We start from the raw sequence: 14,538 nt of genomic DNA, 5'->3' as shown, positions 1-14,538 counted from the left end.
AATATTTTGATGCAGCAAACACTTTTCTAGTGGGTGGAATGAATTTTAATCAAGTATGTAAGGAAGTCTCAAAGGACATCCCGTTCATTTTAGTGTCAGAGAGCGTCGTGTGTTGTGAAGGTGGACCAGTATCTTCGTCGATGTGCTCCCCTTCGCAGATAAGTATACGCTTTCGTTTTTGCATTTCTTGACCTTGTTCGCTTTTCGCCTCGTTTCGCTACGCTTGCCCTTTTCCGCAGTTTAGTGGTTTAGTATAACCAGTTCGTTGAGCAATTTTTTACCTCCACACATTGAAGAAATTGTTGAATACTGGAAGGGTGTGAAACTTTCGGAATAAAGAATTACCAAGTTCGTTTAGACAAGCACATCGGAATAGCAGGTTTGAAAGTTTCTTACTGAACACCACATTTCAGAAATACTAGCTCTCTTGTTCGTCGTATTTGTAACTGTTTAATGTTGTCCACGATGGGTCTGAACTGCAGGTCACATTCCACAAGTCAGAGTACAGAGTCACTGTGCTGCAGATAAATAAACAGCACCAAGATTCAGTCTCCTAGCCCTAATTAGCCCTAGCACTCTGCGTAAATGTTGTTTTAGATCGAGGGGAAACTTTTGGCATAGTTATTCATCAGTAGAGTAAGGATTTCTACTCTTGACCTGTGGAATGTGACCTGTGTTTTAGACCCGGCTTGTTGTCCATTGTTCCGATGCTCTGAGTTGCTAAGGGTATGAAGATCTGACTGAACAGTTTTAAAGTTACGTCAATAATATTCCCTGAGAATTTAAATTCTTTTCTCATGCAGGAACAGTTTGTTTCCATACAACCGCTGAACTTACTGCTCGTGAATGTTTTAATTGGAGTTTAATTTAGTCGGTTTTACTTTGAGAGCGACTTTGTTGAGATGTTATACAGCCATCCTTGTCCTTCGCCACACGATTGATTTCTGATACATTTTCGGGTAAGTAATATCAAAATATTTAGTTAGAATTTTAGAAATAAAGGCAGATTTGAGTTATAATTGTATTGTGCCTTTTCTTCATTCATCCTCATGTTTTCATAATTGTTCACATTTTCGTGAAATCAGAAATTACTTGACGAATGGAACCAATTTTGAGCAAACTTGCGTTGAATTCTGGCGAGAAAATAATCCTAAGAGAACATTAAGAAATTTGTTAATGCAGGCGATATTGTCCGATGTTATATGGCCGGTTTCTAACTACCAAACTGATTGACCGACTGATACGACCTCAAACTCAAGGTGATATATTTTTGACAGTTTCCTCTCTCCTTCTGGCATTAGACGAACAGAGGGGAACCCAAAGGAAATGTAACCATTATGAGCTAGACTACGAATAGTCCCTCTTTCGCTTAGTCCGTCGTGCGGGACGCGAAAGAAAACCGCGAGAAAAAAATGGCCGCGCGAAATCCTCGAGGCGAGGAGAGCGCGAAAGGAGGGACTACCGCCTAAGCCCAAGAGTTTGAATTATATGCGTTGCTCTCACAACGCAAAAATATGATTGGCTTATGTTAGGCGCGTTGACAACGTGTTGTCAACATTCGAGATACCTGTGACGTCTTGCAGGAATGTTTTGGAACCGGAGCAAATCGAAGCGGTACCAGAGCAAATCGAAGCGTTGGAATCGCGCTTCGCAAGCCGTGATGTTCTTGCGAATCTGCCAACAGGCTTTGGAAAGATTTAAATTCATCCAGTGTTTTGTTTGGCAAAGCTTTCTGCCTCCAACCCGACTGCGAGCGTGTTAGTGATTTCGCCGCTCAACAGCATCGTCTAAGTCAGCGAATATCAATTCACTGAACTTGGCCTTTCTGCCGCCCATTTGAAAGATTGATCCGGACTCTCACTTGAAACCGGACATTCACCTGAAATTTTCCGCTGCTATCGGCAAACATTTCACCGCAGTTGGATGATCTCCTATGTATAATGTATAATGTATAATGTATAATGTAAATTCTCGGTTGAAACTCTGTTGAAATTTTCGCAATAACTTTTAGACGCAGCGAAAATCCTTACAAGAGGCCTCATTCGCCGTCTTCTGTTTAAAACTTCTTTGGCAGTTTCGCTGAACGAACACTGAACGAAGATATACTTCTCACGGCATATGTTTTTGCCTGGCTACTTGAAGAGTAGAGTAGAGCGATTTTATTCAGATCTCCCTGGGCTATTGATAACAGGCGATAATAAGAGGACGTCAAGATGAGAAATCCTACACCGAAAAATCACTCGGCCGTGAAAGGGCAAACCCTTGGACTTAGGCGGTAGTCCCTCCTTTCGCGCGCTCCTAGCCCCTAGGATATCGTGCGGCCATTTTTTTCTCGCGAATTTCTTTCGCGTCACGCACGACGGACTAAGTGAAAGAGGGACTACTCGTAGTCTATTATGAGCAGCCGTGTTCAGCTTTGAAGCTACGTTCTCTCCTTATCAGTCTCTTCATTTTGCGATCAACTCCAATTTCAGGTAAATTCTAGGTTTTACTTTATCTTTATTTTACAAGTATGATCTGACCTTGTTGCAAAGTCTGATTTAAAAATTCTGACTAAGATAGCTATCACGATAAATTGATTGCTATGGTTCAGTTTGACCCTTGCTGCAATTTTATGATTTTTTTGTTCTAGTGTATTGTAATTTAAATTAAAATGCACCAGAAGAACCTGGTAGTTGACCACAGGAAATGACTGATTCCAGATAAGTACATCGTAGTTTTGTCATTTGTTCGTCGTTTTCCTGGTAAACGATTTAATTCAGAGCAAGATTGATCGAAATACAATATACCACCAGAATCCCAGACCTAACACGTTTGTACTCAGTAAATTTTCTGAGCGAAAAGAAAGCCAGTCACCACTATAAAATGCATTTCTCTAGTCTCTTGATTTCAGGCTAGCGAATACAATGTAATATGCCTGAAAATAGCAACATCGTACGACTACAAGACTGTTCTATTGAATAAAGGAGATTTACTTCATTTATTGACATTTGCTCTCTTTTTTCCAAGGTTGAACACAGAGTGCACGTGCATTGAAAGAAAATGCAGCCATTTTGGATTGTAGTGTTTTACCCTCCGCTTCGATGCAAGTAGACGACATCTGAAAGATTTTATAGTCAGATAAGTTCGTTCTCATTTTCTTAACTCTTCTGTCTTATACCATTTACAGTATCAGTCCAAGGAAGAAAATAATTGATTTTCTTTTATTATGTAGAGTACATCCTGAGGGAAATAACCAAATAAACTGTCTTCATATAGCAAAAAAATAATAAGTTTATACTGCTTTGTGCGTTTAAACGCTGCCTGAATAGTATTTATGCTTTAAATGTCTCTGTGAACCGCTAGCTCTGCATTTTTTTGACCAAATTCCTAAGCCTAACGCAGTTTTTAAAAGTCAGTGTATCAAAGCTTCCTCTTTTCTTTTTCATGCAGGTTTTAAAAAAGATATGCTGAGAGGAAACAAGACCATTTTGTACGACAGTGCGTGGCTCTAATGTTCTTTGGTACAATGTAAGTATTGCAAACATCTTGGTTCAGATAGACCAGATATTATCTTCGCAGTTTTCTATTCATTAACTGAGAAATGTTGTCTAAATGTACCACCAAAGCTCAGCAGTAACGTTCCTAAAATATTTTTTGCCGGTGTTAGAAATTTATTTGCACCTTGCCTCACTTGGTTTCTGGAAAATTTATGAAACGAAGGACTGAAAATTCGCCAATGCAAGAGAAACAACTTCGTTAGCTCTTGGACTCGGTGGTTTCAATCAGTAGTTCACTGCTTGCTAATGGCTGGAAACGCTTTTTCTCTACAATAAGTCCAGCACCTCAAATTTTCCTTTTTTTTCGGTTTCAGTCTAAAGTTAATAAAATCTCTTTCCATGTCAATACATTTTAAAGTATCTTGCAGAGAAAATCTTTAACTATTTTAATGTCCTCGGCAGAACCAGGAAGTTTGTTTGAGATTTGCCAGCCAACAAAAATTTAGTGTTTTCTTAAATAATTTTACCGTACAGTATTGATACCTGCTTTAAGAAGTCACTGCAGAATTGTCTGTTATTAAATTTATAAACACGTCTCCAATTTGTTGATGAAAAAAATAGTTCGTTTTATGTTTAATCTCCCTTTTTGCCAGGTGAACTCGGATATTGAAGAGAAAGTGAGGCCATTTTGGATTGCAGTGTGTAATTCTTGAACGCTGGTGCACTATATATGACATATTGGAAAAATCTTAATTCAGATAAGTTCACCCTTTCCTTATTTTACTTGAATTTGTCGTCGACCACTTTAATAACTGTGTCATTCCAAGTATCCTGTAGAGAAATCTAATCGGGAGTAGTGAAAGATAAAATTTTGATCGTGTGGTGAGTTTGGGACAAAGAATTGAACATCTCCGTCCGTGACGGGATTCGAACCCATAAACTCTTACATACCGGTTGGGCAACGAGGAATTGTTCTGATGTCCGAACGAATTCTTAAAAGTACACGATTGCGAGAGATTTGTTCATCAATTTCAATAAAGTAATGCTTTAGAAAAGCACTGTAAATGTGTATTTAGGGGCAAATATTCGAGATTAACACAACTGGAGATCCGATAATCGTTGAAAAGTAATTTAATTTGTTGTTTTCTGCTCTTTTTATCACCAGGTTGAATGCAAACATCGTTTCAATAGAAAGTGTAGCCATGCTGGATCAAAGTGTGTAAGCTCTCGAAGCCTGGTTCAAGTTGACAGCCAGCAAAACACCTTTTTTCAGGTAAGTCGTTTTCTTCTCTGTTTACTATTGAACGGTTTCAGTCCAAAGAGTGATCAGAGTCTGACCATATAAATGCCTTCCTGACCCTTGTTATAAGCATTTCAGTTGGAGAGAAAATATTGGAATCAGGATATATTGTAACTAGTAAGAAGAATTTTACTTGAAGATTGGAGACTTGTCCAGTAACATAATGGAATCAAAGTTACAGAATAAAACATGCTGGTGTTAATTATTATAACCTTCGTAAGAACATTGTGAAAACAGTAAGTGTTAAGTGATACAATCAATATTAACCAGCTATTTTGTTGATGTTTTCTTTCTTTCTAGGTTTAATGCCCTTTCAAAGAAATGTGTAGTCATTTTGGATAGCAGTGTACTGGCTCTTGGACCCTGGCCTGGAAATATCTTACTTCAGATAAGTCGTTTTCTTGTTTCTCTAGTCGTTTATCATTAACGGATTCAGTCCAAGAGTGATCAAAATATAACATCGTACCTCGTTGCGTTGTCAAGTATGTTACAAAGGCAATGTTACCAAATTCATAAACTAACAACAAAAGAAATGTATGACAATCAATTGGGAAAATTAATATTTTGAGTACGAGACTGAAGTGGAAGGTTGAACATCGCAATTTATTATTTTAAAGGACAACTTGAAACGGCCGAATATTCTCCGCAATGCAAAATTGAAGTGCTTTTTCCTAACATTTTGAATTCAAATTTAACAGAATAAAAACGTGGTGGTGGTACTAGAAATTGTTACAAATTTATTTTGATATAAACATTGTGAAAAACAAAGATTCTAACGTAGCATTTCAGCTTACTCTCGGCTTGGCTTTGCGAACGAAGATTTAAGGAAGTGATCCACTTACGCTGCAGACAGAGAAGCATGTACGACAATTTACGAGAACAATTCCAGTTTAATAGTACAATGATAATTTGCAGTGCGAACAATGCTTTCCTTATACGAGGCCGCAAATGAACTTTAAAGGCGATTCATTTAGAGAAGGAATTACTCAAAATCAAATGTGCTTTAAAATAGTATTGTCAGGCATTCAAGAACGAACAGCAACTTAATTTATAACGACTGATAGAGCTCATGACTTTATCGGCATGACAATTCTAATTGCGCTTTGCCAAACACGATCATTTTTCGGTCATCAATGTTCGAAGTTTGACCAATCTATATAAACATGCACTACTTTTTCGTCTGTGTAACTGACATAAGTACAGTGTTAAACATGGAGGTGAATGAAAAAATATCATCGCCTAGGGCAAATTAGTGTCTTGCTACACCATTTAACATGGAAAATTAACGTTTAGAACAGAGAACAGGTGGCTGAAAATATTTACGAGCGTTGTTTGGTTTCGATACGTACTTGCATGTGTCCGGGCACAAGTGGGCTCAAGCCTTTAGAGAAATGTCATGTTTTCGATGTAGCGATGTTTCACTGACATAGATTTCAAAGTGTAGTTTGAGTATTTTCTTTTCCTCAAGAAAACAACAGTTTGTTGCATGTGAATAAAGTTTTTGTGTCAGTATTCAAGCAAACAGCAAACAAATAACATTCCAGCTAGAATAAATATGTGACGCTAGTCTCTCAGGGTAGCTGTAATGATAAACTGAAGTAATGGTCGAAACATTTTGAAACAAACAGCAAAAACAAAAAAAATAAATAAAAATAAATAAATAAATAAATAAATAAAAATGGCCCAGAGAAAAATAGATAAATAAAACAAGTACACAGGTCAAAAGGTATCAAAACTACTGTTTACACTTATGAAATGTAATAGTGAAATGGAAAATAGATAAAATAGAATCGAAAACTTTAGAAAGCTTGGAATTTACATAGTATGTTAATTGCTGCACGCGCAGTCTCCCGCTTCCTTGGAATGTCGTTTTCCGTAAAAAATAAACAATCTTCAATCTAAGCAAGAGCCATAACCGGGGACGGAGACCGTAAGTCTCGGGATCTGCGCGCACCTAATGATATGGGGCACTTTTGCTATTTTTAGAACAAATTGCGCCACCCTGACTCGGACATACATCCGCGGGGATCCACGCACATGTCATGGGTTCTCGCGTGGATGTTGTCTAAAGAATAAAGTTTATGTAAGAAATCTCTCTACTATGGTATCGAGGTAATTTGTGAATTTCTCAAACAGTGCTTAATCATAACCAAAACTTGTTTTTGATAGTTTCTTATTATTTCTGCTCGTTTGGCAAGTTTTGGAAGGAACGTCTGACGCGTACAAGTAGCTCCAGGGCGTGCACTTTAAAGTCCGAGTCGGTGTTTTCAATTGTAGCTAATTGGCAACAAATCTTGACAAAGATTTCTTTCGTTATCTTTTGTGCTGAGATTCTGCAACAATTTTCACTAACGCCAAAAGGCTACTATCATGTGTGTTTCTTCAACGTAGTGAAATTTTACACAGCTGCGAAAATAAAATAGACAAGGAGTTTTGATAACTCAGCCAACAAAATCAAAATCGTTATTCGAGTTGATTAAAGAAAGCGTCATCGTAACTTTGCTGATTATTCCTGCTGTATTCACATATTTTCAGCTAAGCAGTTTAATATGTTCTCAAACATTTATCAACCTTGAACATATTTAAAAACTAGAGATATTATTGCGGAAGTCCAATTTGTCATGTTTGCTGACTGCAAAAAACACGGATCGGCGGGCGCTCTTATTCATCGACAACAGACAATTTATTGAATTTTTACACAAATAAAGCCTAGCCGTGTCTACAGACGTAAACTTATTGGGCCTTGGTGAAATATCAAGTGTTACTTACAATTCAGGCGAAATGCAAACTTGCAATTGTTTACTACTTTTCGGTGGCGATAGACTCTGGCGAAATCCCCCAAGCGTGTGGCAAGAGGAGGGAAACTTTGAAGTCCTAAAACGCTCCAATATCCAAATTTTTCCAACTAGTTTTTTTGCTGTGTTACGGAAAAGCTGTTAATCTTCAGCATATGTGAAATTTATAGTGGAGTAATGTGGAACTCTTGTAAAAGAAGCTGCGGAACGCAACTTGTTCTGAGTGATATAAAACGGGACATACCTAAATTCGACACTGCCTCACTTCAGTGGAATTGGAGCAGCTTACGACGAAAATATTTGAGCAAAATTCCAACAGACATAAACGTATTGAGTTGTGGGCCAAAAGCATAAAACATGTCTGGAATTTCGGATGCCATTTCCCCCCGCGCTACAACCGCAAAAATCCTCGCAGCGTGTACGCGCGCTCTCCGCACACGATGGCGCAATTTGTTCTAAAAATAGAAAAATTGTCCCAAAAATAGAAAAATTGTCCCATATCATAGGGACAGCTCCAATACTAGAAATGGCGCGTGCTTACGGCCTCCGTCCCCGATTATGGCTCCTGATCTAAGCTCATTTTAGCAACTCAGTGTAAAAGTTTTACATCGATTCGACATAAGGAAGATTAGTACAAAGTTATTGCATTGGAAAACGTTATTATCAGAAGTTAGAAACTAGTCTCACTTAGTGCAGGAACCGTGATTTTACAAGAAGTATTTACAAGCAGTATTCCTGAGGAAAGGTTTCAAGACATAATTATCATTAAGGTTTAATTTTTGCTTTGGAACTTTTGAACAAACCTTTTGAATTTTAATCATATTCGTCTATCCTTTTTATCTCTTATATGGAGTTCTTAAAAATGAAACAAATTTTAGAACCTGCAAAGGGTGAAGGTTAACTGAGAGCGTCTCTTTCCATGTTCATCAAATTATAAACGCGGTATAGTAATAAAACATATATGCAGTATGTGGTGATAAATCATCTAGAAATGTTAAGTTTCGTGCAATAACTTGTCAGGTAAAACTGATATCGTGCTTTTAAAAAGGACCTCCATCTTGGATTTCAAAATTTGCAAATATGTCAAAAAGTTTGAAAATACTAAAAAAAATATGGCGATTCAATTTTTTTTTCTTAATTAAGACTTTATAAAAACCATAAAAATGTCTAAAACATGGACTTGAGCTTAGAAAAGTACACCAAAATTCATAAAACACCTTTGAGTGTGCTTGTTTGCCACAGGAGCGTCAAGAAAAGCAGTGAACTAATTGACACAACAAAACGTTCCCTGATTGTTTTAACAAGGAGTTACCAAGTTTAGTTATTTATATTGATCTGCGTCAGTTTCCAATGTTTTCACTTTATCAAGATACTGGAAAGAGCATTGACCTAAATACTGTTTCGAGACGCATTGGCAATTAATAATTAAAGTGAGATAAGAAAGTACTTAAACACGATACATTTGAACATGGTTAATAGAGGGAAATGATTATGAATCATGGCAAATTTCTTTGTTGTATGTTTTTGTTGGCTGTTTGGGGCGGGGGAGGGAGGTTGACCCTGCCCAAAATCTGGAAAAATACAAAAAGTTGTTATGTGTGCTCATACAGCTAACCAATAGAAACATTGCGATTACGTAATTCATGCACAGTCTAGGAGCATAAAACAAAAAGATGTACAGGGTCAAAGACCTTCCAACATAACTCTTAGCCTGTTTGTTTGCTTTTTTGATGTTTGCTGGGATCCTTAACCATTCCCTCTGTTAACTATGATTTGAACAAATGCAACTGTCTTAAGGATATGCTTGAAATTGTATCGATGACCTATAAGAAACTGGAACCGAGAATCAAACACGTAACCGTGAGGAAATTTAGTCGTGGACATGTTAACAGGTCGTTAATAATTTGCAGCAGGAAATCATTTCACATCATTGCTGATAAAGGTTGTATTTTTACCCCGCATTTGTCAGTCTATTTCTCAGCTGGTCGGTAATAGCAGATCGAGTTTTGATGTTGTTTCCGAAGCAATATTTGTTTTTCAACTCCTTGGCAGGCAAGTGTACTATGGTTTCTGATAGTTAAATAAGCCACGCTTTGATAAGCAGTGAAAACACAAGGTCAATTTGCAAGGACCGACGTAACCTAATAAAAAAAGAAGTACCGGATCCTGTCCCTGTAAAGGATGTAATTGGACTTGGTGATGTCGGACTACTGACAAAAACGCTAGGCTAATAAAAAGGTTTGAGAACGACATAACCAGTTCATATATTTCCAAAAGCTTAAAAAAACGTCCAGTACCTTGAAAAGACTGGAGAGGCTTTGTTTTTGATTTTTCAGTTTTACGTTCTTTTATCAATAATATGAATACTTTTGAAGCATGAATCAGTGGTACCCTATTAAAAGTTAAAGGGACACAGTCAGCTGGAGCACATGCGCATTAGATACCATCTGATTTCATAGTTAATTTGCATATCACAGAGACACGATCCATACTGTTTTTAACCAAATATGATACAAAACATAGGATGAGCAAAAGCCCACTCAAAAACAGGTTTTTCAGTAAACGATTGAAAATCAAGCAAAACACTGCGAAGATTGAAGCGGATTTCTAGATGTACTCGACGAGTATCTTTGATTTCAGGTTGAGGTGAACTTTTTCAAAGTGAGAAAACTAGTGTCCAGGTCAGCACGGTCCCAAAGCCGACTGTGTCCCTTTAAGGATACCAAAAACATAAAAAACTATCTTTGACAAGAGGTGCTGTTTTCTGTAAGCGATAATCCAACCAAGTATTAACACAGCGGAGCAGGGCTTAAGTTTTGTATCACTCGACTTCAGTTTGCAGAGAAATATTGAGCCACGGTCCATCCAAGGATGCGAATAAGACAAGTGGAAATGAATAGGTCAGTTTCTTTCTTAAGATTTGTTAAGTACAGTTCAGAAAACCTGAAAAAAGACATTAAATGCAAGTCATTTCTTCCCTACTGGTTCAGATCGAGGCAAAGCGTGTTGTTGATCATAAGTAAGGAAAAAAGGTCGTGTCAACATGCCAGCAGAAGTAAATAGTTGCTGCAAAGTTAAAGTTTTAACTTTGAAAATGAAATTTACAATTTTAACTTTAAAATTTCTAGGTCCAAAAATGTTTTCTAACAAAAGAATTCACAAAGTCAATCAGTCTTCATAATGATTTCATGAAAACGTTTTATTGTGATCACTCTTGATCATTATGTAAGAATTAATAACCAACAGTTATTGTGCTTGACAACGGTACAGTAATCTGTTTATATTTAGTATAAATCTACCGGATTATACTAATGCAATACTGCATTTTGGTTGGCTAAGGTATACCTTGTACGATCATCCATTACTATTCAGTGGTTGAAGATAGTCTGCAAAATAGGGACATTTTTTCTCGTCTCGCCGAAGTTTCGGAAGAGGATTTAGAAATATTGAATGGATAATCAAATTCTCCAGAAGGCTCAGTGAAACAAGGCCATTTGCTGTCACAGCACTCGAAATTTTAGAAAAAAACTAATAATCGCTCGGACAAAGCTGAAAGATGGACTCAAAAGACAGTTCATTCTGCGCTCGATAACACTATGGTGACGTTTTAAAGTGTAGAGATTTAATTGGCAATCATTTAGTAAGAGTTCTATATTTAAACAACTAGTTTATTTTGCTTAGTATTTGTTTATTTTTTTCTGAAGCCAAAAGCTAACGTTACCTTGTGAACATTTCATTATGTATGTAAGCACCGTAAGTTTTATTTGGAAAGAAAATATAGAACGAGTAGGAGGGTATCGCAGCAGCACCCTCACTCCGACAGTTCAGCGCATAATAATACATGTTGATTCTGCGTGACACATTCTGATGAACTGTTAATATTTGATTCGATCAACAGGTAGCCTGAGGAATAGTAAAGAAAGTGAACAATGATACACCACAGCGAACAACTGGCTAAAAGACAAATGCAGAAACACTTTCAAATAAATTCTCTTTGAACTTGGAAATAAACTTTAAGAAAAGCACCTGTACTCCGTTTATCGTAAATCTGTCGATCCTCATAGTAAGTTACGATGGAATAGTTGATTAACAAATGAAGCGGACGTGAATATATATAATATCAAGTCTGTATGAGGGAAGAATAAAAAGATAGAGATTTTCGCAAATAACGAAAGTAAACTTAGCTGATGTAAGGAAGGTGCAAAGAGCAAATTAAAGACTAGAATCCAATAGCTGTAGAAAAAAATATGCCGCAGAACCAGAAAGGTGAGTGCGGTTAAACCTGTGTCGTTGTCCTTTACTTTGCATTTAAATTCAGTTTAATCCAATGAACATTGCTCGTTCCCAAAGAAGAGGGCAATGCCAGAAAAAAATCGTCAGATAATAAAAAAATCGGGAGATACCCCTACACGAGCCATTGTGCACAGTAGTTTATCTTCGGCCAAAAATCTCCCACCATCTTACAGGGGAAGATTGTTCGAAGAGTCTTAATTCCTGTCCCCCAAAACCCCCACTCCCCTGAATGAAACAATCGCGAAGGAGGATTAAATCTCGTCCATAATCCTTTACTTTCCTGGAGAGAATATTTGGAGAGGAAGTTTAACTCTCGTCCATAATCCTCCACTCGCCCTTTAAAGTTCAAAAAGGGGTTGTAATATGAGGTAGACTTCCTCCCAAAGTACTTTTCTCTGAGGTGGTTAAAGGTTAAGAAGTAGCGGTAAGACTAAACTACACTGTGTCGACACTATGGGCATAAATAAGCAGTCTAGTCTTTCAGCCGTTTCCTAAACCTTGACCATCGTAAAGAAAATTACTTTGGGAGGAAGTTTTACTGAAAATGTAACCACTTTTGACTTTAAAAGGAAAGATTAAGAGATTATGGTTAAGACATATACTTCCCTCCAAATCTCCTTCCTAAAAAAGTAAAGGATTATAAAAGAAATTTATTCCTCACGCGTGATTGTTTCATTCAGTGGAGTGGAGGTTTGAGGAACAGAAATAAATGCTCTTCTAACAATATTCCCCGGTAAGATTTTGGGGAATTTTGGACAAAAGATAAACCACTGTGCCCGAAATACCGTGTAGGGGTATCTCTCACTGACGATTTTCTTGAGGCATTGCGCTCCGCTTAAGGAATACAAAATGTATCTTGGATTCAACTAAATTTAAATACAAAGTAATTCGCCTTCCCAGCAAAGTAAAGGAAAATAATAAAAGAATTTCCACCTTGTTTATTACGATTTCTGGAGTCATTACCTAAATTGAATCTATGAATAAATTAACCATGGAAAGAGTCATCTTGCTCCCTACTACCTCCTCTGGGGAGGAGCAAGGAGGGAAAAAGAGTCATCTTGCTCCCTACTACCTCCTCTGGGGAGGAGCAAGGAGGGAAAAAGAGTCATCTTGCTCCCTACTACCTCCTCTGGGGAGGAGCAAGGAGGGAAAAAGAGTCATCTTGCTCCCTACTACCTCCTCTGGGGAGGAGCAAGGAGGGAAAAAGAGTCATCTTGCTCCCTACTACCTCCTCTGGGGAGGAGCAAGGAGGGAAAAAGAGTCATCTTGCTCCCTACTACCTCCTCTGGGGAGGAGCAAGGAGGGAAAAAGAGTCATCTTGCTCCCTACTACCTCCTCTGGGGAGGAGCAAGGAGGGAAAAAGAGTCATCTTGCTCCCTACTACCTCCTCTGGGGAGGAGCAAGGAGGGAAAAAGAGTCATCTTGCTCCCTACTACCTCCTCTGGGGAGGAGCAAGGAGGGAAAAAGAGTCATCTTGCTCCCTACTACCTCCTCTGGGGAGGAGCAAGGAGGGAAAAAGAGTCATCTTGCTCCCTACTACCTCCTCTGGGGAGGAGCAAGGAGGGAAAAAGAGTCATCTTGCTCCCTACTACCTCCTCTGGGGAGGAGCAAGGAGGGAAAAAGAGTCATCTTGCTCCCTACTACCTCCTCTGGGGAGGAGCAAGGAGGGAAAAAGAGTCATCTTGCTCCCTACTACCTCCTCTGGGGAGGAGCAAGGAGGGAAAAAGAGTCATCTTGCTCCCTACTACCTCCTCTGGGGAGGAGCAAGGAGGGAAAAAGAGTCATCTTGCTCCCTACTACCTCCTCTGGGGAGGAGCAAGGAGGGAAAAAGAGTCATCTTGCTCCCTACTACCTCCTCTGGGGAGGAGCAAGGAGGGAAAAAGAGTCATCTTGCTCCCTACTACCTCCTCTGGGGAGGAGCAAGGAGGGAAAAAGAGTCATCTTGCTCCCTACTACCTCCTCTGGGGAGGAGCAAGGAGGGAAAAAGAGTCATCTTGCTCCCTACTACCTCCTCTGGGGAGGAGCAAGGAGGGAAAAAGAGTCATCTTGCTCCCTACTACCTCCTCTGGGGAGGAGCAAGGAGGGAAAAAGAGTCATCTTGCTCCCTACTACCTCCTCTGGGGAGGAGCAAGGAGGGAAAAAGAGTCATCTTGCTCCCTACTACCTCCTCTGGGGAGGAGCAAGGAGGGAAAAAGAGTCATCTTGCTCCCTACTACCTCCTCTGGGGAGGAGCAAGGAGGGAAAAAGAGTCATCTTGCTCCCTACTACCTCCTCTGGGGAGGAGCAAGGAGGGAAAAAGAGTCATCTTGCTCCCTACTACCTCCTCTGGGGAGGAGCAAGGAGGGAAAAAGAGTCATCTTGCTCCCTACTACCTCCTCTGGGGAGGAGCAAGGAGGGAAAAAGAGTCATCTTGCTCCCTACTACCTCCTCTGGGGAGGAGCAAGGAGGGAAAAAGAGTCATCTTGCTCCCTACTACCTCCTCTGGGGAGGAGCAAGGAGGGAAAAAGAGTCATCTTGCTCCCTACTACCTCCTCTGGGGAGGAGCAAGGAGGGAAAAAGAGTCATCTTGCTCCCTACTACCTCCTCTGGGGAGGAGCAAGGAGGGAAAAAGAGTCATCTTGCTCCCTACTACCTCCTCTGGGGAGGAGCAAGGAGGGAAAAAGAGTCATCT

General features: G+C 39.1%; 1 long non-coding RNA gene across 1 annotated transcript; it reads left to right on the top strand.

Moving 5' to 3' along the window:
• Window positions 1-4,339: 4,339 nt before the first annotated feature.
• Window positions 4,340-6,404, top strand: LOC149118715 (uncharacterized). The gene is made up of 2 exons (XR_016201570.1): window positions 4,340-4,752; window positions 5,080-6,404. It is a non-coding gene; the product is annotated as an uncharacterized LOC149118715 (long non-coding RNA).
• The last annotated feature ends 8,134 nt before the right edge of the window (window positions 6,405-14,538 follow it).

Source organism: Orbicella faveolata, unplaced genomic scaffold (assembly GCF_042242905.1).
Source record: "Orbicella faveolata isolate gen_17 unplaced genomic scaffold, um_ofav_v1 contig_1, whole genome shotgun sequence".
Classification (NCBI taxonomy): domain Eukaryota; kingdom Metazoa; phylum Cnidaria; class Anthozoa; order Scleractinia; family Merulinidae; genus Orbicella; species Orbicella faveolata.
The sequence above is the reverse complement of the archived record's forward strand: the minus strand, read 5'-3'. Positions and strand labels throughout refer to the sequence as shown.